Consider the following 25,988-nt stretch of genomic DNA (forward strand, 5'->3'; position numbering starts at 1 on the left):
ACATCTTTTCTTAGATAAGGGGCCCAGAACGGCCCACAATACTGCAAGTGAGGCCTTACCAGTATTCCACGTTAACAAATACAGGACTGTGCAAAAGTCTCAGGCACCCTAGCTATTCATATGTGCCTAAGGCTTTTGAACAGATAGTGTCGCTTTGTAATCATTCCTGGATTTGCATGGGGGATTTTGTTGAAGTGACAATGCAAATTTTAAAAAGCCAACAAAGACACTCAAGCCACAGTGACTGAAACATCCTGAAATGTAGAAGCTGTATTTGTAGATTGGAGGATTATCATTTCAGAACTTCTGCTCATGAAGAAATAAAACATGTAGTTTATAGACTATTCAACCCATTGCCAAAAATGCATGGTCTAAAAATTGTGCTCAGCAATAAAATTCGGGATAATTAAAGAAAACTAGCCTATAAAAACAAAACACTGAAGAAATAATGCTACTTGTAAAGATGGCAGAAATGATGCAAATAATTTGGACTTGGTCAAAATACTAGACAGGACTAATGGAGAGAATTCAGTGCAGGAATAAAAGGGTAAGACTGAGTTGAAAACTGGGTAGCGTATCGAATTAAAAATCTGATAATGTTAGTAGGAATGGTGGTAGGGTGGAGATACGTCTCTACCAAAGGAGATGTCAGGTGCTTCTTCCCTCTGCTAGCCTGCAGGTCACCCTTGGATAAGTTGTAGCACCTGCTTAGCCCCCTTCCTGATCAGGGTCACATGAAGCCATGGGAGCAGGTGGTGGATGGTCATATGAACAGCTGCTGCATATCACAAGTCCTGGTTATGTGACCACTGATGCCAGGCAGACAATCTCTGAAGAGTATAGATATTGGCTGGGGTCACCCATCTTGTAAAGTCGCCCCCCAGAAGAAGGTGATGGCAAATCACTTCTGTAGAAAAATTTGCCCAGAACTATCGTGGTCATGGAAAGACCGTGATCACCTACGTCATACAATATGGTACATAAAAATGATGATTAACCAATTTCCCCCGGGATCACTATGACTATGACTATGAGTGCTAGTTGGAAGTGGGTAGCAGTGTCTTGTGTGATCCTGTCAATGTGTTCATCAAATGTTGGGATGTAGCATCTTAAAGGTTGATGAAAATATACTGAATGACTTGTCCTCCACAGTCATCTGTGGCAATAAATTCCACAGACTTGCCACCCTCTGGCTAAAGAAATCCCTCCACTTCTCTGTTATAAACATAAAAGCCAAAGGGAGGGCATATAATAGAGCAAAATTAGTGGGATTGGGAAGCTTTTGAAAACCACAGAGGCAACTAAAAAGTTGTAAAGAAGGTAAAGATGGAATATGAAAGTAAGCTAGCCAATAATATTAAAGAGGATACCAAAAGTTTCTTCAGATACATAATGTGTAAAAGAGAAGCGAGAATGGATATTGGACTGCTGGAAAACAATGCTGGAGAGGTAGTATTGGGGGACAAGGAAATGACAGATGAACTGAACAAGTAATTTGCATCAGTCTTCACTGTGGAAGATACTAGCAGTATGGTGAAAGTTCCAGGTGTCAGGGGGCATGCAGTGTGAGAAGTTACCGTTACTAAGGAGAAGGCTGTTAGGAAACTGAAAGATCTGAAGGTAGATAAGCACCTGGACCAGATGGTATATACTCCAGGGTTCTGAAAGAGGTGGCTGAAGAGATTAAGGAGACATTAGTAATGACCTTTCAAGAATCACTATATTGTGGAATGATTCCGGAAGTGGAAAATTGCAAATGTCACTCCACTCTTCAAGAAGGGAGAGAGGCAGAAGAAAGCATATTATAGACCAGTTAGTCTGACCTCAGTGTCTGGGAAGACGTTGGAGTCAATTTTTAAGGATAAGGTTTCAGTGTATTTGGAGGCACATGATAAAATAGGCTGTGGTCAGCATGGTTTCCTCAAGGGAAAATCTTGCCTGACAAACTTTGAAGAAATAACAAGCAGCATAGTCAAAGAAGAATCAGTTGATGTTGTGTACTTGGATTTTCAGAAGCCTTTGACAAGGTGCCACACATGAGACTGCTTAACAAGCTACAAGCCCCTGGTATTACAGGAAAGATTCTAGCATGGATAAAGCAGTGGCTGACTCGCAGGAGGCAAAGAGTGGGAATAAAGAGAGACTTTTCTGGCTGGCTGCTTGTGACTAGTGGCATTCCACAGGGGTCTGTGTTGGGACTGGTTCTTTTTACACTATATGTCAATGGTTTAGATGATGAAATTGATGGTTTTGTTGCATAATTTGCTGGCGATATGAAGATAGGTGGAGCAGCTGGTAGTTTTGAGGAAGTAGAGAGGCTACAGAAGAACTTAGACAGATTAAGAGAATGGACAAAGAAACAGCAGATGGAATACAGAGTCTGGAAATGTATGGTCATACACTTTGGTAGAAGGAATGAAAAGAATGACTATTTTCTAAAAGGAGAGACAATACAAAAAACTGAGGTGCAAAGGGATTTGGAAGTCCTTGTGCAAGATTCCCTAGAGATTAATTTGCAGGTTGAGTCTGTGGTGAGGAAGGCAAATGCAATGTTAGCATTCATTTCAAGAGGACTAGAATTTAAAAGCAAGGATGTAATTTTGAAACTTTATAAAGCACTGGCGAGGCCTCACTTGGAGTATTGTGAGCAGTTTTGGGCCGCTTATCTTAGACAGGTTGTGCTGAAACTGGAGAGTTTTCAAAGGAAGTTCACGAAAATGATTCCAGGATTGAATAACTTGTCATATGAAGAGCGTTTGATGGCTCTGGGCCTGTATTCATTGGAATTCAGAAGAATGAGGGGTGACCTCATTGAAACCTATTGAATTATGAAAGGCCTTAATAGAGTGGATGTAGAGAAGATGTTTCCCATGGCGGGAGTGTCTAAGACTAAAGGACACAGCTTCAGAATAGAGGGGTGTATTGAGCCAGTACAGATTTGATGGACTAACTGAATGCCTTCCAGGCAATAATCATTCTGTGGCAAGATGAATAATCTTTGGGAAATTTATTGAACAAAATTTCCTTCAAAAACCGTGAATATTAACAATGTTAGGCTGACATAGAAGTTGGTTGCTGCCATTTTAATAGCAGTGTTTGAGTGGAATCCCGCTGAGAATATATTCACATGCTGAGTGATGTTGTTACCCATAGGAGATGTTATGAGATGCACTGGGTCAGGCTTGCAGTCTCGGTGGAGAATGCTGCACTTACTTCAGTGCTGTAACAGACCTTTATGCTTACGTTCACACATAAATCTGTACATTTTATCCAGCCAGTCAGGTGTCCTGACCAGCTGTATCATGGTCTGGTATGGGAATTGTCAGGCATCTGACCACAAGACCCTGCAACGGACTGTGAGGGAATCATTGGAGTCTCTCTTCCCCGCCATCCAGGACATACACCAGACGTGCTGAGTTTGCAAAGCCCTCTGCTTTATCAAGGGCCCTTCCCATTTGTCCCACAATCTCTTTGACTGCCTACCATCAGGCAGGAAGTACTGCAGTACAAGAACAAGGATTGTTAGGCTGGGTAACAGCTTCTTCTCCCAGGCTGTGAGACTTCTGAACACCCTGTGACCACCCAATGCTATATTTAACTGTATATCGTAAATGTACTTTAATCAACTTATGCATACATGTACAAAATTTTTTTTAATTATCTGTTAATGTTATGTTAGTATTTTATGTGTTGTATGTGACATACAGTAAGTTGCCACTTTGTTGTAACTTATTAAATATTTGCTTGTTAATGCAAATATTTAATCAGCCAATTATGAAGCAGCAACTCAATGCATAAAAGCATGCAGACATGATCAAGAGGTTCAGTTGTTGCTCAGAACAAACATCACAATAGGGAAGAAATATGACCTAAGTGATTTTGACCATGGAATGATTGTTGGTGCCATATGGGGTGGTTTGAGTATCTCAGAAACTGCTGATCTCCAGGGATTTTCATGCACAACAGTCTCTAGAGTTTACAGAGATTGATGCAAAAAACAAAAAAAACATCAGGTGAGCAAACATGCCTTGTCAATCAGAGAGATTGGAGGAGAATGGCCAGACTGGTTCAAGCTGACAGGAAGGCAATAGTAACTCAAATAACCACACGTTACAACAGTGGTGTGCAGAAGAGCATCTCCGAATGTACAACATGTCGAAACTTGAAGTGGATAGGCACTTCAGCAGAAGACCATGAACATACTGAAATGCACTCAGTGGCCACTTTATTAGGTGCAGGAGATTCCTAATAAAGTGGTCACCACATGTAAACCTGTATACTTTAGCACTGGTGGCACTGAGTGGTGAGAATTCTAGACAGATTATGACCTTTCTTTTCTGCAGTTCTTCTCGATATGTATTGAAGGATATTTGGTAAAAAGATCTGGAAAATTAACAGCATTAGGACTAAAGTTCACGTGAAAAATGGACACTGCCATTTTAAGTGGAGCTCGCAAATGCATGTAAAATTATTCCTACTGAGAACGTTGTTGGAAAATATCCAAAGGCAGTTTCCCTCGCCCACTCCCCTGAGGTTGGGCGACACCAAACAGAGTAATAGGACTTCAAAATGGAAAGGAGATTCCCAAAATGTATACAGTGATAAATATGCCTTCCTCTATTTCCTACCACATCTCCTGGCACGGTCAGGAAGAGGATTTTTTTTTCTTTGTGTACAGATAGTTCCTCGGCACCCTTTCAAAGACCCATAGTTTATCTGAGTGGGCAGCGTTTAACAGCGCCCATTTAACATTCGTGTTCACGCTTAGGTTTTGGAACAAAAGATTACCATAGTGTTGCTCATCTCATGAGAGGGCAGTCAGTGCTGCACCATCACTGTTCCAGGGATGCAGGTTCTATTCTGGTTAGGGTGGTGAATCTGTGGAATTCATTGCCATATGTGGCTGTGGAGGCCAAGTCATTGGGTGTATTTAAAGTGGAGGTTCATAGGTTCTTGATTAGTCAGGCTGTCAAAGGCAGGAGAATGAGGTTGAGAGGGATAATAATCAACCATGCTAGAATAGCAGAGCAGACTTAATGGGCTGAATGGCCTAATTCTGTTCCTATGTCCTATGGTCTGACCTCAGGGACAGTCCGTATTGAATTTACAAGTTCTCCCTGTGACTGTGAGAGTTCCCTCTGGGTGCTCTGGTTTCGTCCAACATCCTAAACAGATCCTCTCAAGCATCATTTGGTTACAGAAAATTATCCATAGTGCAGGTTAATAACAAGAAGAACCAAAAAGGAGTTGCTAAGTACTCATGAGAGAGAATAACTTGTAGAGGTGCGGAAAAATGAGGTAGGCAGAGAATTGGACTGATGGAATTTGTCCTGCCAGGATTCACTAGATGGACAGAATGGCCTTTTCCTGCATCATTGATATATTTAAGAACAGATCACCTGAGATCTTGATGAGCAATTGGACAAACACTGTGCCTCCTTAGAGGGGCTAGATAACTTGGGTACGGAGAGGATGTTTCCTGTAGTGGGAGAGTCTAGGACCAGTGGGCAGATTTTCTGAATAGAATGTTCCTTTAGAACGGAGATGAGGAGGAAATGTTTTTAGCTAGAGGGTGGTGAATCTGTGGAATTCATTGCTACAGACGACTGTGGAGGACGAGTCATTATGTATATTTAAAGCAGAGGTTGATAGTTTCTTGATTAATAAGGATGTCAAAGTCTATGGGGAGAAGGCAGGAGTATGGGAATTGAATGGGATAATAAATCAGCCATGATCAAATGGCGAAGCAGACTCACTGGACTGAATGGCCTAGTACTGCTTGTATATCTTACGGTCTTACGAATTTGACCAAACGGATTCAAAGATTAAGAAATGGACTTTTCAGGTGAGAAAGTTAGTGGCGAATTTAATATCAAACCAGGTACAGAAAGACAAACGAGGAATAGAATTTTTTTTAATAAAGGGAGAAGCAACAAAGGAATTAATTTTAAAATCTGGTGTAAAATTCTCCAATAACACTTCACAATCTAATAAATGAGATTCATTAGATTATAACTGGTCACCTCCTGGGCCAGAAAGGTTAATCAGTGATTATGATGCCGTTTAAAGTTAAGTACTGGTTTTACTTCATCGTGGTGAGGTCAATAAGTAATTAATAAGTAAATGTGTGAGTTCATAAAATTGACAGGAATGTAAGAGAGGAGATTCTGTTTCTGTGAGGGGGTGGGTACATTCAAGTCAAAGTTCAAAGTAAAGTTATTATCAAAGTGCATGTATCAGGGGTCCCCAACCTTTCTTGTACCGCGGACCGGTTTAATATTGACAATATTCTTGTCGATCGGCTGACCGGTGGGGGGGTTGTTCAAGTAGGGTTAAACTCACCTCAACATGTCTTTTACAGTTCGGGTTGCCAACTTTCTCACTCCCAAATAAGGGACAAAAGTAGCAGTCAAATCGCGGGACACTTTATCCCAGGAAAGACTACCATGACCATGAAGCCTTGCGCGGGCACCTGTGTGCGCATATGTGATGTGTGCATGCACGTATGTGCCGATTTTTTCCCCACATATTAGTTTTGCCTTCATCTTCCTGACTATACTGTACATACATTATTTCTATTTTATATAGGCTGTGTATTTATCATATCATTCCTGCTTTTGCTATATGTTAGTGTTGTTTATTTTCGGTTTTATGTGTTATTTGGTATGATTTGGTAAGTTATTTTTTGGGTCTGGAAACGCTCAAAATTTTTTCCCATATAAATTAATGGTAATTGCATCTTCGCTTCACGCCATTTTGGCACGAAAGGTTTCATAGGAACACTCTACCTTAGCTGGGGAAATATGGGACAAGGGTGGTCCCGTATGGGACAAACCAATTTAGCCCAATATACGGGATGTCCTGGCAAATACAGGACAGTTGGCAACCCTATGTTCAAGTTCAACAGTGCGTGACAGGGAATGAGGAAAGGTGCAGCTGACTCATATCGTTTCCTCACCCGGTAGCACATGCTTTGCGGCCCGGTGGTGGGGGACCACTGGCGTATATGATATCATATCCTACCCTGAGATTCATTTTCTTGAAGGCATTCACAGGAGAAATAAAGAAATGCAATAGAATTTATGAAAAACTACATAAACAAAGACTAACAAACAACCTATGTGCAAAAGAAGTCAAACTGTGCAAATTTATAAATAATACTGAGAACATGAGTTGTAACGGGTCCTTGAAAGTGAGTCTGTAGGTTGTAGCGTTGACCATTCATCAACAGAACTAGGTTAGGAAACTCGCTACACAACTCCTAATCAATCAAAGCTCGCACTTTATTGTTTTGGCATAAACATCAATGTAACTATGTTGACCCCAGATCAACAACTTAGAACATGAATTCTACTGTTCCCTTTGACCCAATACTCACTCAGACAACTTTTCCAATTTATAACACCCAAATAGGGGATCTTCTGTTGGCCGGATGATCAATTCTTTCTTCTCAAAGCTCCTAGCATGGGGATTCTTTCTCGTGATTGTTAATCTCCAGAGATACTGCTATTTTGCATTTGAAGCCTCTGCATTTATATTTATTCCTTACCAGTTCAAACTTTGTATTTCAGTGTTATTGGCCATGGGTTATCCGACTAACCTGTAGATAATGAAATAGATGGCTTTGTTGCCAAGTTTGCAGAAAATACGAAGATTGGTGGAGGGACAGGTAGTGTTGAGGAAACAGGTAGGCTGCAGAAAGACTCAGACAGATTAGGAGAATGAGCAAAAAGTAGCAAATGAAATATAATGTTGGAAAATGCATGGTAATGCAGTTTGGTAGTAGAACTAAATATGCAGACTATTTTCTAAACAAGGAGAAAATCCAAAAATCTGAGATACAAAGGGACTTGGGAGTCCTTGTGCAGAGCACCCTAAAGGTTAACTTGCAGGTAGAGTCAGTGGTGAGGAAGGTAAATGAAATGTTAGCATTCATTGCAAGAGGTCTAGAATACAAGAGCAAGGATGTGATGCTGAAGCTTTATAAGGTACTGCTGAGGCCTCACCTTGAGTATTATGAGCAGTTTTGGGTTCCTCATCTAAGAAAAGATGCGCTGGATTTGGAGAGGGTTCAGAGGAGGTTCACAAGGATCATTCCGTGACTGAAAGGGTTATCATGTGAGGAATATTTGATGGCTCTGGGTCTGTACTCACTGGAATTTAGAAAGATGAGGTGGGATCTCATTGAAACATTTTGAACGTTGAAAGGCCTATACAGAGGAGATGTAGAAAGGATGTTTCCCATGGTGGAGGAGTCTAGGACAAGGGGGCACAGCCTCAGGATAGAGGGGTGTCCATTTAAAACAGAGATATAGAGAAATTTTTTTTAGCCAGAGGATAGTGAATTTGCAGAGTTTGTACAACAGGAAGCTGTGGAGGCCAGGTCATTGGGTGTATTTAAGGCAGAGCTTGATCGGTTCTTGATTGGACACGGCTTCAAAGATTACGGGGAGAAGGTTGGGGAGTGGGGCTGAGGAGGGGAAAAGAGGCTCAGCCATGATTGAATGGCGGAGCAGACTCAATGGGCCAATGACCTAATTCTGCTCCTATGCGTTATGGTCTTATGATCTTAACACCTTCCCATTGGATATAGTCCAGGGGCTACACAACTTCAAGCCTTAGGTAACTCATTTTGTTCTCTTCGCCTCTGGTTCAAGCCAATTAAACAAGGTCACTCAGATACTGGGCCGAGATAACGAAATGACTTCAGCAAACCTGCCGTTGTCCACAACACACAGCTTACCTGAGAATGATCTCAGGTTTGGCAGATCAATAGCAAAAACTCCTTTTGTCCATGTTCAATTGCTCTGATTAGATAATCCCAGTGCAAGAATCAGTTCTCAAACAGTTCACAAAACGGAGGTTACAGAGCAGTTTCACAAAATGGCAGCTTTTGTTCCTCCATGCACATGGCAACAACAAGGACAATTGTTTGACTACTTCCACTGTCCTTGAACCATTCGAGTTCAATGTTTTCTTCAGTATTTTAATTCCTCCATGGCCAACAGTATAATCAGTTTAGAGTAGTGGGGACAGAAGTTATCCACGCTGGTTCAGGAGCCTGATGGTTGAGAGTAATAACTGTTTCTGAACTTGGTGGTGTGGGACCTAAGGCTTCTGTACCTCCTGCCCAATGGTAGTAGTGAGAAGAGGGCACAGCCTGAATGGTGGGGGTCTTTATGATGGATGCTGCTTTGTGTGTGATGGACTGGGCTGTATGCATCACTTTCTGTTCCTGGGCATTGTTTCTGCATGAGTTATCACTACCCAGACATGAGTTATTGAATGGTCTTCCCATTACAACGGTACATAGAGGAACAGACACAAAGTGCCGGAGGAGGTTCAGCAAGTTAGGCAGCATCTACGGAGGGCAGTAAACAGTCAACGTTTCAGGCCGAGATCCTTCATCAGGAGATCTTTTACATGTTCCGATGAAGTGTCTCTGCCTGAAACATCGACTGCTTATTCCCTCCACGGATGCTACTTGATCTGCTGAGTTCCTCCAGCAATTTGTGTGTGTGTTGCTTTTGATTTCCAGCATCTGCAGAATCTCTTCTGTTTATGATTTGGGCAAATAGAAGAAATGTTTATTCACGAAGATACTCGCCATGATAATCAAAATCCATGTACTCATATTCAAAGCTAAAGTAGTATGCAGGTCATTACAATTTTAATTTATTTGATAGAATCTCAATAAACTTCATCATGAAACCATCATAAATACCCCAGGGCGTCTTATATGCTAAGTGGCCACTTTATTAGGTACCCCCTGTACCTAATAAGGTGGCCAATAGGTATATGTTTGTGGTCTTCTGCTGCTGTAGCAGGTTCACTTCAAGGTTCAACATGTTGTGCATTCAGAGATGTTTTTCTGCACACCACTGTTGTAATGTGTGGTTATTTGTGTTACTATCACCTTCCCGTTGGCTTGAACCAGTCTGGCCATTGTGCTCTGATCGCTCTCATTAAGAAGGCATTTTTGCCCACAGAACTGATGCTGACTGCATGTTTTTCACACCATTCTCTATTGAGACGGCTGTGCATGAAAATCCCAGGAGATCAGCAGTATCAGAGATACTCAAACTACCCTGTCTGGCACCAGCAATCATTCCATGGTTAAAGTCATTTAGATCACATTTCTCCACCTTCTGATGTTTGGTCGGAACAACAGATGAACCTCTTGACCACGTCTGCATGCTTTTATGCATTGAGTTGCTGACACAAGATTGGCAGATTAGTTATTTACATTAACGGGCAGGTGCACAGGTGTACCTAATAAAGTGGCCACTGAGTGTAGAGGAAATGCTTATTCACCAAGATATTGGCCAAGATATAATTGAAAACCACGTACTCATATTCAAGCCTTTAAATAATATGCAGATTGTTTCAGTGTTAACTTGCTTGTCAGAATCTCAACAGGATTCATCAAAAGCAGTCAGAAATATCCCTGGGTGCTTTATAAATGTACTCTTGAATTGACGAGATCTCTGTGACCTATGAAAGACAAAAGAAGAAATAGAATGATTCACAGCTATTGTGACTCATGACTCTGCATTCTATAAGTGCCTTTAATTACAACAAACTGGCAGGGTCCCTACATCCTGTGACCAACCCCAGGCAGGAGTGTAACTACATGCATGTGCCACTTTACCTTGAGCCAGCTTCTCTTAGCACAGACTTCGCAATTTCAAGAAACAAAAAATGTCATTTCTAAATGTCATGCTTTATCAGTAAATACTAGCTTCACAAAATTACTGAATTTATTTATTTTGATAGACAGCGTGGAACAAGCCCTTCTAGCGCAATGAACTGTGCCTCCTAATCTGCCTATTTAACCCCTAGCCTAATTACAGGACAATTTACAGTGACCAATTACCCTACTAACCGGTATGTCTTTCGACTGTGGGAAGAAATCGGAGCACTGGCGGAATCCCACGTGCTCACGGGGAGAACGTAAAGACTCCCTATAGACGGTGCTAGAATTGAACTCGGAACCCCGACACCCTGAGCTGTAATAGTGTCACGCTAATGGCTACGCACCTGTGACACCCGTACCGCAGCACTAAATGACAGTGGTACCATTGCAGATGGGTGCTGGGGTGGAGGTACTTTTCCATCACAGGAGGTGTAAGGCGTTCCTTTCTTCCGCTAGACTGCAGGTCACCCTTGGGCAAGGTGCAGCACCTGCTTAGACCATCCTCCCCACTTCGATCAGGGTCATGTGACTCCATGGGATCTGGTGGCGGATGGTCGTATGAGCAGCTGGTGCACATCACAGGTCCTGGTAATGCGACCACTGACATGGCACCATCTTCGGAAATGAATAGACAGTCGATGTTTTGGGCCAAGACCCTTCTTCAGTACTGAAGAAGTTGCAGTGACTGGTCAATTTGCAAAGACCAATTGACCTATTAAACAGTACGTCTTTTGACTGAGGAAGGTTACTGGAGAAACCAGCGGAATCCCATGCAGTCATAGGGAGATTGTACAAACTCCTTACAGGCAGTGCCGGAAATGAACTCTGAACTCTGAACTCCGACCTTTGAGTTATAATAGTCCTGCGCTAACTGCTACGTTACTGTGGCACCCCATACCATGGCACGAAATGACAGTGGTACCATTGTAGGGAACACTACTCTTATTATTCTTGAACTTGGGAACACTTTCAATTTTATGTTCTGCTCAAACCTTCATTGTTTTATGTTTTTTTCTCTGATCTGACACAGATGGTGAGACATAAAGGTCTCGATTTATGTTGATGTGTGGGAGCAGTGGATACTGTGGGCTGTACAGGCAGAGACTTCAATAACAAGTGGCTGACACAAGTAGGGCCAGCATTTAATGCTCATCCCTGACTGCCCCTGGGAAGATGGCAATGAGCCATCAGCTTGCGTGTCTGCAGTCAGTCTGGTGAACAGTAGAACAGTACAGCACAGTATAGGCCGTTCGGCCCACAATGTTGTGCCGACCTTTTACTCACTTTCAAGGACTCCTTAACTCATGTTTTTGTTATTTATTCCTATTTATTTATATTTATATTTGCACAGTTTGTTGTCTTCTATGCTCTGGTTGATCTTTCATCGATCCTGTTATTGTTACTTTCCTATAGATTTGTTGAGTATGCCCAGAAGAAAATGAATCTCAGGGCTGTATATGGTGACATATATGTACTTTAAAAATAAAAATTACTTTGAACTACGCTAAGATCAATCTAATCCTTCCCTCCCACATATCCCATAACTCTCCATTTTTCTTTCATCCATGTACTTCTACAAGAGCCTCTTAAATACCCCTAATCAATCAGCTCCTACTACCACCCCGGCAGTGAATTTCACACACTTACCACTCTCTGTGTAAAACAACACCTACCCCGATATCTCCTAAACTTAAAAAAAAGTTCAGAGTTCAGAGTTCATTTCCGGCACTGCCAGTCATCTTAAAAAAAAGTCCTAGTATTTGCCATGAACACCCTGAAAGACGTAGGGAGGGAGGGGCCGGATTGGGTGAGGGAGCTCCTCAACTATTGTAGACATGTACTACCCCAGGAGGCTGCATGAGTGGCAACAGTCCTGTTGGTTTGTAAAGGAATGTAATTGTTCAGGGTCGATCATGGATGGGGCACCCTAGCTTTTGCAAGTCAGTACACAAGCCAGGGCAGCACAATATGGAGAACAGGGTGGTGCCCCTGGAGCAGGCTGCCCCTCTCTATGCCCCTGATGAATCCAAAGGAGTGACGAAGACTGACACTGCTTGGCAGTAGTGACGTCACAGGTGCTGCGTTGAACTCAATGTAGGACTGCATTAGGGACCCAAGCTCCTGATTTTTCATCGGCGTTTACTCCTGAAGCCTTCCCCATGAGTGGGTATAGCCACAAGGCAGCAGAGGTTTGAGATCAGCATTTTTCGTCTCCTAGATTAGCTGCCAACTACGGCTGATGAGCCCCATCTGTGGGAAACGACTGTTTTTCAGATTTCTCAGTGGACAATGAACCCATGAATGCTACCTCAGTATTAAATGACAAATATGAGAGATTCTGCAGATGCTGGAAATCTACAGCAACGCACACAAAATGCTGGAGGAACTCAACAGGTCAGGCTACATCTGTGGAAAAGAGTCCAAAACGGGCCTTTTCCATAGATGCTACCTGACCTGCTGAGTTCCTCCAGCATTTTGTGAGTACTACCTCACTATTATTTGTTTCCTTCTTATTTTGCACTAGTTATTAATTCATTTTTTTACATATACTCTTTATTGTAATTTATAGTTTTTGTTATTATGCCTTGCATTGTACTGCTGCCACACAGTAACATATTTCATGACATATGCCAGCAATATTAAACCCGATGCTGATTTTAAAGTACCTGTAACCTGCCTTTTCCCCATCTTCTGTCAGTAGAATTGGTTCCACTGGCCTTAGAAACTGTGCCACATGTGAAGTTCATAATCAGAGGCTATTTGAGACACACGCCATTGGGAGCATTTAATAGCGAGTGGGAGCTTTTCCCCATTACCACCCTTAACTGTAACAACCTAAAGGAAATGGGATGTACTTTATACTTTATACATTATTGTCACCAAACAATTGATACTAGAACGTACAATCATCACAGCGATATTTGATTCTGCGCTTCCCACTCCCTGGAGTACAAATCGATAGTAAATATTAAAAATTTAAATTATAAATCATATTTAGAAAATAGAAAAGGGAAAGTAAGGTAGTGCAAAAAAACCGAGAGGCAGGTCCAGATATTTGGAGGGTACGGCCCAGATCTGGGTCAGGATCCGCTCAGCAGTCTTATCACAGTTGGAAAGAAGCTGTTCCCAAATCTGGCCGTACGAGTCTTCAAGCTCCTGAGCCTTCTCCCGGAGGGAAGAGGGACGAAAAGTGTGTTGGTTGGGTGGGTCGTGTCCTTGATTATCTTGGGTAATGATGAGTTTGAGTACAAAGAGGAAATTAAGAACCTGGTGGAAAGGTGCGAACGAAGGAATTGGTCGTTGACTTTAGAAGGAGTAGCGGACCGCAAGGGTTAGTTATGTAAAGAACACTGCATAACGTATTGACTAAGAATGTAAGAATGAAAGACATTGCATGATTTGGTCTTGTAAATCATTCTTTTAATATTATGAATAATGTTGATTTTGATGTTAAAAAGTGGTGGAATCAGATGCAAGTACTACATTTAAGAAACAATGCTGTATACAATTCACGGTGACATGGCTGTTGTTGGACGAATCGCAGGTGATGATGAGTCAGCATTAGCAAGTGAGATGGGACGTCTGGTTCAGTGGTGCCACAATGACAGCAGGGTCAGTAAAACTAAAGAACTTATCATTGATTTCAGGAAGGGAAAGGAGGGTGGACATGCAACTGTTTACATTAGTCAATTGGTGTTGGAGTCAGCTGCTTTAAGTTCCTGGGCATACGGGCATCTCGGTGACACTGTGGTTAGTGCAACGCTATTACAACTCTGGGCGTCAGATTTCAGGATTCAGTTCTGTAAGTAGTCTGTATGTCCTCCCCGTGGAGTGCATGGGTTTTCCCCGGGCACTCTGGTTTCTTCACAAAGTCCAAAGATACACCAAGCAGGTAAATTGTCCTGTGATTAGGTCAGAGTTAAATCAGGGGTTGTCCAGTGGTTGCTGGGGTGGCGTGTCTTGAAGGGTCAGAAGGGCCGACTCCGTGCTGTATCGCTAAATAAAACTAAACATATTGGATGCCCTGTTCTGGGTCCAGTTTCCTCCCACATTCCAAGGATGCCCAGGTTAGGGTTAGTGAGTTGTGGGCGTGCTTTTTAGCGCCAGAACCATGGCAACATTTGCGGGTTGCTTAGCACAATCCTCATGGATTTGATTTGATAGAAACAACTCACTTCACTGAACGTTCTGCTGTGACAAATAAATTTAATCTTTTACCTTTTGAGAACATTTACTTCCCTTCAATCGTTTGGTTCATGAATGACCCACACAATCTTTGTCACCAACTCTGTACAGCAACGTTATGACCACTTTAACCATTTTTTCAATTAAATGAACTTTTGTTTGTTCTGATTGTGTAACTTATAGTACAATTGTGCATATTTTATGTTTAATGTGTATTTTATGTAGCTGTCGCACTACTGTAAGCAAGATTCTCACTGCACCTGTGCTTATGACAATAAACTTGACTTTGACATTTAGACCAATATGTGAACTTCAGTTCTGAATTGTTATTTGCTTACTCATTGTTTGCACAATTTGTTTCCTACAAATGGGTGTTTTGGTTCTACTGGGTTTCTTTGTTTAGTGGCAGCTGGTAAGGAGGCGAATCTCAAGGTTGTATATAGCATACCCGTGTGGGAGAGTTTGAAAGTAGAAAAGCTGTTGTGTTGGGATAATTCCACTCTCCTGACCTCAGAAGTCCGGGTCCAGTGGTGCAAACAAGCATCACAAACTGGGGTCATCCTCGGTTACAGTGATGACTGTGACCTCTTTTGTGCCTCGCCATGCCCTTCGCTCTCCAAGGAGCATTGCAGAACCATCTTCCTGGCCGTAGGATCTCACCATAGATCTCATGCACCCTGTTTGCCCGAGTTGACTTCACACGCTAGGACAGGCGTGTCCCTATCTCACCGGGGTACGAATCCCACCAGCTACAGTCACCTGGTTTAGCCCACCTGTCGGAGCGGTGTACTGGGCTGCGGCTGCTATCGCACGCAAACAGCTACCTGAAGCCACAGGTGAGAGCTGAGTGTCCAGTGGGGACCAAAGGTGAATGAGCTGCCCCAGAATGGGCACAACCAGCCCCTTCACCAGTGGTGCTACCCCTGCCTGCACACCCCATATAGTATACATACTTGGATAAAAAAAGGTACTTTGCACTTTGAAGAAGGCAGGGAATAGAAGGATATAAAGATCTGTAAATATCCAAAAACCACTGTAGAGATGTGCAGAAAGCAGTTCCTTTCCTCCTGGTACACGTCAAATTGTTTAAAATTATGCAGAGCATGTTAAATCCTTTCCTTGCGCCTCTGTAGTTTTACTATAGACAATATACACACAGTGACCACTTCATTAGATACCTCTTGTATGTTTGTGGTCTTCTACTGCCGTAGCCCATTCACTACAAAGTTTGACGTGTTGTGCATTCAGAGATGTATTTCTGCACACTGTGGTTGTTACACGTGGTTATCTGAGTTACTGTCGCCTTGCTGCCAGCTTGAACCGGACTGACCATTTTCCTCTGACCTTTTTAATTAAGAAGACATTCTCGCCCACAGAACTGCCTCTCACTGGCTGTTTTTTGTTTCTCACACCATTCTCTGTAAACTCTGGAAACTGTTGTGGGTGAAAATCCCAGGAGATCAGCAGTTTCTGAGGTACTCAAACCGCCCCATCTGGCACCAACAATGATTCCACGGTCAAAGTCACTTAGATCACATTTCTTCCCCATTCTGATGTTTGATCTGAGCAACAACTTCTTGACCGTGTCTGCATGCATTATGCATTGAGTTGCTGCCATGTGATTGGCTGATTAGACACTTGTATTAATGAGATGTACAGGTCTACTTAATAAAGTGGCCACTGAGTACAGAACTTCCCCTTTGACTTCAACTGATGTTACATCAGATCAATGCTGATGTTATCTGGCCTCCCTCTAAGTAAATTGTGTCTGCACTTAGAAGCCTCATTCTCCTACATTAAAATAAATCCAACTGAGAACACAGCTACTTCGAGCCAGGGGGTCGAACTGTAGAATAGTACAGCACAGGGATAGGCCCCTCAGCCCCCTCAATATTGTGCCGAACCAGCTAAAATGTAAATCAAAAATCCCCAAAAGCTAATGCATCCTCCCTACATGATGTCTATATCTCTCCATCTTCCTCACATTCATATGCCTTTCTAAACGTCTCTTAAAAGCCTCTATCTGCCTCTGCCCCCATACCAGGCAGTGTATTCCAGGCATGCACAACCTTGAGTAAAAAACTTACCCCTCATCTCCCCCCTTGAACTCACCTTGAATGCATGCCAGCTGGTATTAGACATTTCTACCCTGGAAAGAGATACTCCCTGTCAACTCTATCTGTGCCTCTCCTAATCTTATAAACCTCGATCAGATCTCCCCTCAACCTCTGCCACTCCAGAGAAAACAGCCCCACCTTGTCCAGCCTCTCGTGAGACAGCACATGCCCTCTAAACTAGGCAGCATCGTGGTAAACCTCTTCTGCACCCTCTCCAAAGCCTCAATATCCTTCCTGTAGTGGGACGGCCAGAACTGTATGCAGTACTCCAGATGTGGCCTGATCAGGGTTTTATCTCTCCCATGCACAGTTTTTCATCGGTGAGAAGGCTATAAGACTCAGTTAAAAACAAAATCATTAACCATTGTATTTTTATCCCTGCAAAGGAAAAGGCCAAACACACCCAAAGTACAACAAAACAAAAAGATGATGAAGCATATTATCAGTTTGTGGTGATTCAAAATGTTAAAATTAACTCTGCTGTCAACGTGAATGACACAATATGCCTTGGATTACGCAGATGATAAATGTTAGCCAGTCTTCTCAGAATCTTAGTAGTAATTTTAACATGCAAACGGCAATCTTACTGTCACTTTTTAAAATCAAGATCAACATATTTGGTTGGTTCGTTAATTAGTTCATAGTTGGATATGTGTCTAGAACTTGTTTGCTTATTCTCCAATAGGCTTCAACATCACATCATTATTATGTGCTGTGTTGTATGATGTGGGCGATCATGGTCTTTGATCATGATTGTTCCTGGCAAATTTTTTCCACTGAAGTAGTTTGCCATTGCCTCCTTCTGGGCAGTGTCTTTACAAGACGGGTGATCCCAGCCATTATCAATACTCTTCAGAGGTTGTCTGCCTGGTGTCAGTGGTTGCATAACCAGGACTTGTGATGTGCATCACCTGCTCCCATGGCTCCATCTGACCCTGACAGGGGGCCAAGCATGTGCTACACCTTGCCCAAGGGTAAGCTGCAGGGTAGCAGAGGGAAGGAGCACCTCACACCTCCTTTGATAGAGACGCATCTCCACCCCACCGCCCATAGGGTTCAGGAGATCTGAATTTGCATCGCTCTCACTCCTGGTTGTGGAGATCTTATGGGTTTATTGTTTGGGCCTTGAGAAGGTGTTGACGAACCATCTCCTCGAACCACTGCATTTGGTGATTGGCAGAGCAGGCCTTGGGGTTGATGGCGAGGACCAAAGCCTGAATTGGAAGCTTAAAAGTCCAGGCCCACTGGCCAGAGCCCCAAGCCTGTGAATCTCTGCGAGTTTGCTTGTGGAGTTGAAGGCATAATATCTGTGAGCCAGTTTCTCTGGAAGCTGGAGGCCGAAGATAATGGCTTGTCCTTGGTTTAGAGCATTCTCTAGGTGCATGGGTGGGAGAGAGAAACAGAGCTTACTTTGCTGTTGTGTTCTATGTTGTCCTGCCCAGTATCATGGGCACAATATATCGGTGCTGGAATATGTGGCAAAATCTTGGGAGTATTGGTTGCTAATGCAAACGACACATTTCACTATGTGCTTCAATAAATGAATGAATCTGAATCAATAAGGCTGAACTACGACTTCAACAGACATCACAACAGGTGCCATCTTGACTGGAAGAGTCATAGCATCTGCAGACCGATTAGAATTAATCAATTCTTTGAATGGTAGGGAAATAGCAATGCCCAAAAACAGAGCAGCCCACAAAATGTGGTGCATCCAGCCCAATCCATCACAAGAAAAGCCCTCCTCACCATTGAGCACAACCTTGGGTGTGTTGGCTGTTGATGCACTTCACTGTATGTTTCGATGTATGGTACGTGTGATGAGCACTCTTGAACCTCAGATCTTCCTTCTAGCTAAGGTGCTCCCCCAACGCTGTTGGGTATGGTTTCACCGGATTTAGACTCAGCGAGCACAACCAATTCTGACACATTTCTAGGTCTGGATTGGATGTGGCAAGGAGGAGGATAGGCAACCGGTTCTGTTCCCACAAGCCCTCGCTGACTCAGTAACACCAGCAACCCTGCACTTGAACTCCCCCCACCCCCCAATGGTGAAATCCTACGTCAGAATCAGAATCAGATTTAATATCACTGGCACCTGTTGTGAAAATGCTGTTTGGTGGCAGCAGTACAATGCGTTACATAATTAAACACTGTGTATATAATTAAATTAAATAAGTCGTGCAAAAGGAGGGCAAAAAAATAGTGAGGTAGTGTTCATGGGTTCATTGTCCATTCAAAAATCTGATGGTGGAGGGGAAGAAGCTGTTCCCAAAACATTGAGTGTGTGTCCTCAGGCTCCTGTACCTCCACCTTGATGGTAGCAATGAGAAGAGGGCATGTCCTGGATGATGGGTGACCTTAACGTCAGATGCAGTCTTTTTGAGGCCTTGCTTGATGCCCTTGATGCTGGGGTGTGGGGTGGTACCAGTGCCCAAGATGGAGCTGCTTGAGTCTGCAACTCCCCCCCACCACCAATCAACATAGTCACAGAAACAGGCCCTTCAGCCCATCTAGTCTGTGCTGAACCATTTAAACTGCATATTCCCATTGACCACCCGCAATGAAAGCAGAGCTGAAACAAAGTCTCTACAGATCAAGTAAACCATGCCGTCAGCTTAGCTGGTTGTAAACTGGGAGTTTTTTTGTTCATTTATGGAGACAAGCCGCACTGCCCAGCAACCCCCATTTAACTCAAGCCTAATCACAGGACAGAGCAGCACACAAAAGGTGCTGGAGGAACTCAGCAGGTCAGGCAGCATCTATGGAAAAGACTAAATAGTCAACGTTTCACGCAGAGACCCTTCTTCAGGACTGAGAAGGAAGGGGGAAAGGGGGAAGATGCCAGAATGGTGGGACTCGATGGGATGGTTTCCTCCGCTTTCCTCCCACTTCCAAAGATATACTGGTTAGTAGGTTAATAGGTCATTGTAAATTGTCGTGTAATTAGGAGAGGGTTAAATAACTGTGCGGCTGGGCTGAAAGGGCCTGTTCAAGTACATATACAGTGCGATGCAAAAGTCTTGGGCACATATACAGTGCCTATAAGGAGTTTTCAGGAGTACCAGTAAGATTGACTGATCCTTCAGCTATAGTCCCTGACCATACAAAGGCTAAAAATGAGTTGTAGCTAAAACAGAAATCTCACTGCTATTAAAATAGAGTCACTCAGCAAGAATTAATTCTTCAATTTGCTAAAAGGAAATGGGGACTTTAGAGCTGCTCATGTTTCATTAAGCAGCCTTTGGTGCTCTAACACACATAATCTGTAAAACCTGAGAAACACTCGTTTAAATTCACATCCAAACAGCAGGACGGAGCTTAAAGTAGCAAATTTACACACTAGAGTTAAGATTCAGTTTCTGCAGTAAATGATATAGCGCAGCAATGTTAAAACCTTATTTTATGCATTAAGGTTTTATTGAAATGCTAGTTAAAGTATAGAAGACAGACATAACTTTGTTGACAATTTTAATTCATTCAGCATTTAGTATTTCAGGTGATTAGCACAAGATAAGTGCTGGGTAAAACTCTTCCCTTCTACTTTCCAATGATGGCTTGGATAGTATTGTTGGCCAGCTGGCAGTTCCATAAAACATCACTGACTAGCTTCAGTGACTGGGCCAGCTTCAAACATAGAAGAACATACTCCATGCACACACTCAATGTCTTAGGAACAGTTCCTTCCCTTCCACTATCAGATTTCTGAATGTGCAATGAACCAACCTACTAACACTACCTCAAGCCACACACATCAAAGTTGCTGGTGAACGCAGCAGGCCAGGCAGCATCTCTAGGAAGAGGTACAGTCGACGTTTCAGGCCGAGACCCTTCGTCAGGACTAACTGAAGGAAGAGTTAGTAAGAGGTTTGAAAGTGGGAGGGGGAGGGGGAGATCCAAAATGATAGGAGAAGACAGGAGGGGGAGGGATGGAGCCAAGAGCTGGACAGGTGATTGGCAAAGGGGATATGAGAGGATCATGGGACAGGAGGCCCAGGGAGAAAGAAAAGGGTGGGGGGAAAGCCAGAGGATGGGCAAGGGGTATAGTGAGAGGGACAGAGGGAGAAAAAGGAGAGAGAGAGAAAAAGAATTGTGTATATAAATAAATAAATAACGGATGGGGTACGAGAGGGAGGGGGAACACTACCTCAATATTTTTGCTCTCTTTTTGCACTAATTATTTAATTTAATTTCATATATATATTTCTAATTGTAACATGTAGTATACAGTATTTTATGTTTTGCACTGTACTGCTACCACAAATTTCACAACGTATGTCAGTGATATTAAACATCATTCCAGCCACTGAGAGCTAAAAGGGGGGACAAAAATCAATAAACTCACCGTAAAACTGGAACTAATATTTTGTATTTACATTTGTCCAAGTGAATCCACCTTAAGGTTCAGAGAATCTATCTTTTAAGCTATTTCTGAAATAGCACCTTATCAACTGGAAGGGGCCAGCAGTTTTCATAACTATTTAAAGCATTAAGCAATTTGAACTTACCCATTTCTCCTTGTCTTTCTTTACTTTCCTTGCCTTCTTTGGAGGTTTTTTGTTTTTTCCCTCTACTGGAGCAGCACACATAAAATGCTGGAGGAACTCAGCAGGCCAGGCAGCATCTATGGAAAAGAAGACAGTTGACATTTTGGGCCGAGACTCTTCAGCAGGATGCTAAACCTGATTCTGATGTGGGTCTCTATCGAGAACTAACAGTGGGAAGGGGGGGGATTCATGGCTGAGAAAAGGAGGAGGGCGAGGGGAGGGAGCAGGAAGCACCAAAAGGACATTCTGTAATGATCAATAAAACAATTATTTGGAATCAAGTGGCCTTGCCTGGTGTCTCAGTGCTGGGTGTGTCTGTACCTGCACCACCCTCCATTCCTGACCCTCCTTCTCTGCCACCTATCCTACACCCCTCCTGTGGAGCTCCCCCCTCGCCATTCGCCCCCGACACCAGATTTACAAACTTGCTCTCCACTTGATGTTGGCAAAAACAGTACGGTGCAAAAGTCTTAGGCACCCTCGCTTTGTTTAAGTGCCCGAGACTTCTGCACAATACTATATGTTACCATGTACAACTCTGAGAATCATTTTCTTTGGGGCATTCACAGCAAATATAAAGGAACACAACAGAATCACTGAAAAAATGCACACAAGGTGGACAAACAACCAGTGTACGGAAGACAACAAACTGTGCAAATACAAAAAGGTGAAATAAACAGGCAAAATAATAATAATAAATAAATAAGCAATAAATATCGAGAACGTGGGATGAAGGGTCATTGAACGTGAGTCCATAGGCTGTAGGTACAGTTTAGCGTTGGGTGAGGGAAGTTGAGTGAAGTTATCTCCTTTGGTTCAAGAGCCTGATGGTTGAGGGGTGATAAGCGGACCTGAACCTGCACCTGTATCCTTCCTGATGGCAGCAGCGAGAAGAGAGCATGTGCGTGCCACACTGTATCTCTAAATAGAATAAAATAGCTGGTCTCATGGAGTCTATGAACATCTTCTACCAGACTGTTGTTATGAGTGATGGGATTCATCAATGTATCTAAGAGAGGAAATCTTACATCCTGAGTTGGTCTGGTCTGTACGTGACTCCAGACTTACCTGACGTCGTTGATCCTAGAAACACACCTGAAATGGCCAAGCCAGCCACCTGGTTGTCACAAACCTCCTGAGAAACAATTGGAGATGGCTCTAAATGCTGGCCTTGCCATGGATTTTAACAAATTAGATACAGAGAAGCGGTTTCCAGAGAGTATTAACATCAAACTAGAGAGTTAAATGAGCTCTCACAATACTTTCTACAGGTGTACTCTGGAGAGCATTCTAACTGGGTGCATCACCGTCTGGTCCGGAGGGGCCACTGCACAGGATCAGCGAAAGCTGCAGAAGGTTGAAAGCTCAGCCAGCTCCATCACAGGCACCAGCCTCCCCAGCACTGAGGACACCTTCAAAAGACCATGCCTCAAGTAAGCGGCATCCATCATTAAGGACCCCCATGATCCAGGACATGCCCTCTTCTCATTGCTACCATCAAGGAGGAGGTACAGGAGCCTGAAGGCACACACTCCATGTTTCGGGAACAGCTGCTTCCCCTCCACCATCAGATCTCTGAATGGACATTAAACCCATGAACACTGCCTAACACTTCTTCTCTCTTTTTGCACTATGTATTTAATTCCATTTTGTAATACATAATTTTTATTGTAATTTATAGGTTTTAAAATTATGTATTGCAATGTACCGCTACGGCAAAACAACATATTTCACGGCCAGTGATATTGAACCTGATTCTGATTCTGGGTGTTATGAAGTTGTATAGTTATGCAAACTTCGGTAATAAATGTACTCGGAATCTTCGAGAAGAGTCAATCCAAGTGAGATCTGCCAAAAACACTTTACAATAGTTTCCTAGTAATTGCATGTGATGTAATTTCACCCTGTTGAACAATATTGTTTCGAAGCAGTGAGATAAATCAATGGATCATCTTGGGATTGTTTTAATCTGCTCTTTAAGATTTGTTATGGGGATGGAGTCTCATGGGCCATTTCTCTTCAAAGGAACAAATCGCTAACCATATATTCTAGCAGGAAGTATTGTTGACTGTTACTGCCCTATTGCCAACCTACAATAATAGGAGGTCAAAGTTTAATGTTGGTTTACACACTGCTCTGGATTGGATAAAGACTGATAGATGCGCAGCCGTCTAGCAAAAACAGGGTCATACATGACCTTTGGATGTAGTTGAGTGTGGACAAGTGCCGCCCAGCTGCAGTGTTATCTTCAGCTGATACTGCAGACAGGAAACCCACCAGACCAGAGAAAGCGAGGAGAGCAAACACTGCAACCTACGGTGTGTGGTGAGGCAGGTCACTTGCACAGAGTCTGCCCTCAACACTCCTCCAGTGACACACAGGCAGTAAGAAATCAGACGTAGAATCAAGTTTAATATCACTCGCATATGTTGTGAAATTTGTTGGTTTGTGACAGCAGTACAAAGCAATATATAATAAAAATATATAAATTATTATTATATATATATGTGTGTGTGTGTGTGTAAAATAAGTGTTGCAAGAAGAGAGCCAGAAAAGAAAAAAAAAATAATATAGTCATGTCCAGGGGTTTATTATCCATTCAGAAATCTGACGGCAGAGGGGAAGAAGCAGTTCCTGAAATGTTGACAGGACTGTCGAAGCGTTCCGGCCCAAAACGTCGACCGATCTTTTCCACAGATGCTGCCCAACCTGCTGAGTTCCTCCAGCGTGTTCTGAATGTTGCTTTGACCCCAGCATCTGCAGATTATTTTGTGTCCCTGAAATGTTGAGTGTGTGTCCTCAGTTTCCTGAACCTCCTCCCTGATGGTAGCAATGAGAAGAGGGCATGTCCCGGGTGATCAGGGTCCTTAAAGATGGATGCCGCCTTTTTGAGGCATCGCCTTTTGAAGATGTCCTGGGAGGCTAGTGCCCACGATGGAGCTGGCTGATCTTGCACTTGTCCATTTGGTGCAGTCTGCCTTGTCATGATCTTGCAACTTATTGTCTTCCTGCACTGGGCTTTCTCTGGAATCCGTGGCACTTCCTTGTATTATTGTTTCCCCTCGTACTACCTCAATGCACTGTTGTGGTGACATGCTCTGTACGGATGGCATGCAAGGCAAAGCATTTCAGTGTACATGGAATTTCCCTGTGGCCACCCGTTTCAATTTGACTTCCCATTCCCATTCCAACGTCTCTCCGTAACCTCATGTTGGAGGAGCATCACCTCGTATTCTGCCTGAGTAGACTCCGATCTGATGACGTGAACATGAATTTCTCAAACTTCTACTAATTTCTACCCCCTCCTGTTCTTTCTTTACCATTACGCATTCTGGTTCCCTTTCACTCCCTTCTCTTCTCCTCACCTGGCCATCACTCCCTTCTGGTGCCCCTCTTCCTTCCCTTTCTGCCATGGTCTTCTCTCCTCTCTTATTAGATCCCTTCTTCTTCAGCCCTTTACCTCTTCCACCTATCACCTCCCAGCTTTTCACTTCATTTCCAACCTCCCACCTTACCCCTCATCTGGTCTCACCTATCTCCAGACAGCTTATACTCCTTCCACTTCCCCCACCTTCTTATTTTGCCTTCTTTCCCCTTCCTTTCCAGTCCTACATAGAGCAGTTCAGCACAGGAACAGAATATTCAGCCCATAACCAGCTAAACAGCAAATCAAAAGCACCCAAACACTAACCCCTCCTACCTACACCATGTCCATAACCCTCCATCTTCCTCACATTCGTGTGCCTACCCAAACGTTTCTTAACAGCCTCTGATGTATTTGCCTTTACTGCCATACCAAGCAGTGCATTCCATGTGTCCACCACTCTGAGTAAAAAACTTACCCCACCCCTCACATCTCCCTTGAACCTCCTCCCTCTCCCCTCCAACGTGTACCCCCTGATGTTAGATAATTCAGCCGTGGGAATCCTGATGAATGGTCTCAGCCCAAAACACCATTTACCTCTACAGATGCTGCCTGACCTGTTGAGTTTCTCCAACACTTTGTGATTGTGTTCTTCAAGATATCCAGCATATGAAGAATCTCTTCTGTTTATCACTGTACGAGTGACAATAATAAACCATTTTCTTCCCCAGTTGACAGCCTCTCTAGTGAAAAAGAGCATGGAAGAATTTAATGGGATTGGGAGCCGATGAATCCCCAGGACCTGGTGCTTGGCTTCCCAAAGGAAAAAGTCATGGAAATAGTGAATACACCCTTTGTCATCTGCCTAAATCCTGCACACCATGGATCAGCTCCACACAGTTCCCAGCGGTCTCTGGGAGGGGTTGACATCATGTTCTTGGGAAAGTGATCCAATGTGTCCCTTATTCCCTTCACCACTGGGCTTGATTTTCAAAGTAAGTTCAATGTAAATTTATTATCATAACTCAGTGGCCACTTTATTAGGTACACCTGTGCACCTGCTCGTTAATGCAAATATC

At 43.2% G+C, this 25,988-nt stretch overlaps 1 long non-coding RNA gene across 1 annotated transcript in view; it reads left to right on the top strand.

Annotated features, from left to right (window-relative positions):
* LOC134337454 (uncharacterized) overlaps positions 1-25,779 on the top strand; it is a 128,493-nt gene extending 102,714 nt beyond the window's left edge. The window contains exon 3 of the long non-coding RNA XR_010016005.1: positions 25,641-25,779. This is a non-coding gene — a long non-coding RNA (uncharacterized LOC134337454). The remainder of the gene's footprint in view (positions 1-25,640) is intronic.
* The last annotated feature ends 209 nt before the right edge of the window (positions 25,780-25,988 follow it).

Source organism: Mobula hypostoma, chromosome 24 (genome assembly GCF_963921235.1).
Source record: "Mobula hypostoma chromosome 24, sMobHyp1.1, whole genome shotgun sequence".
Taxonomy (NCBI): domain Eukaryota; kingdom Metazoa; phylum Chordata; class Chondrichthyes; order Myliobatiformes; family Myliobatidae; genus Mobula; species Mobula hypostoma.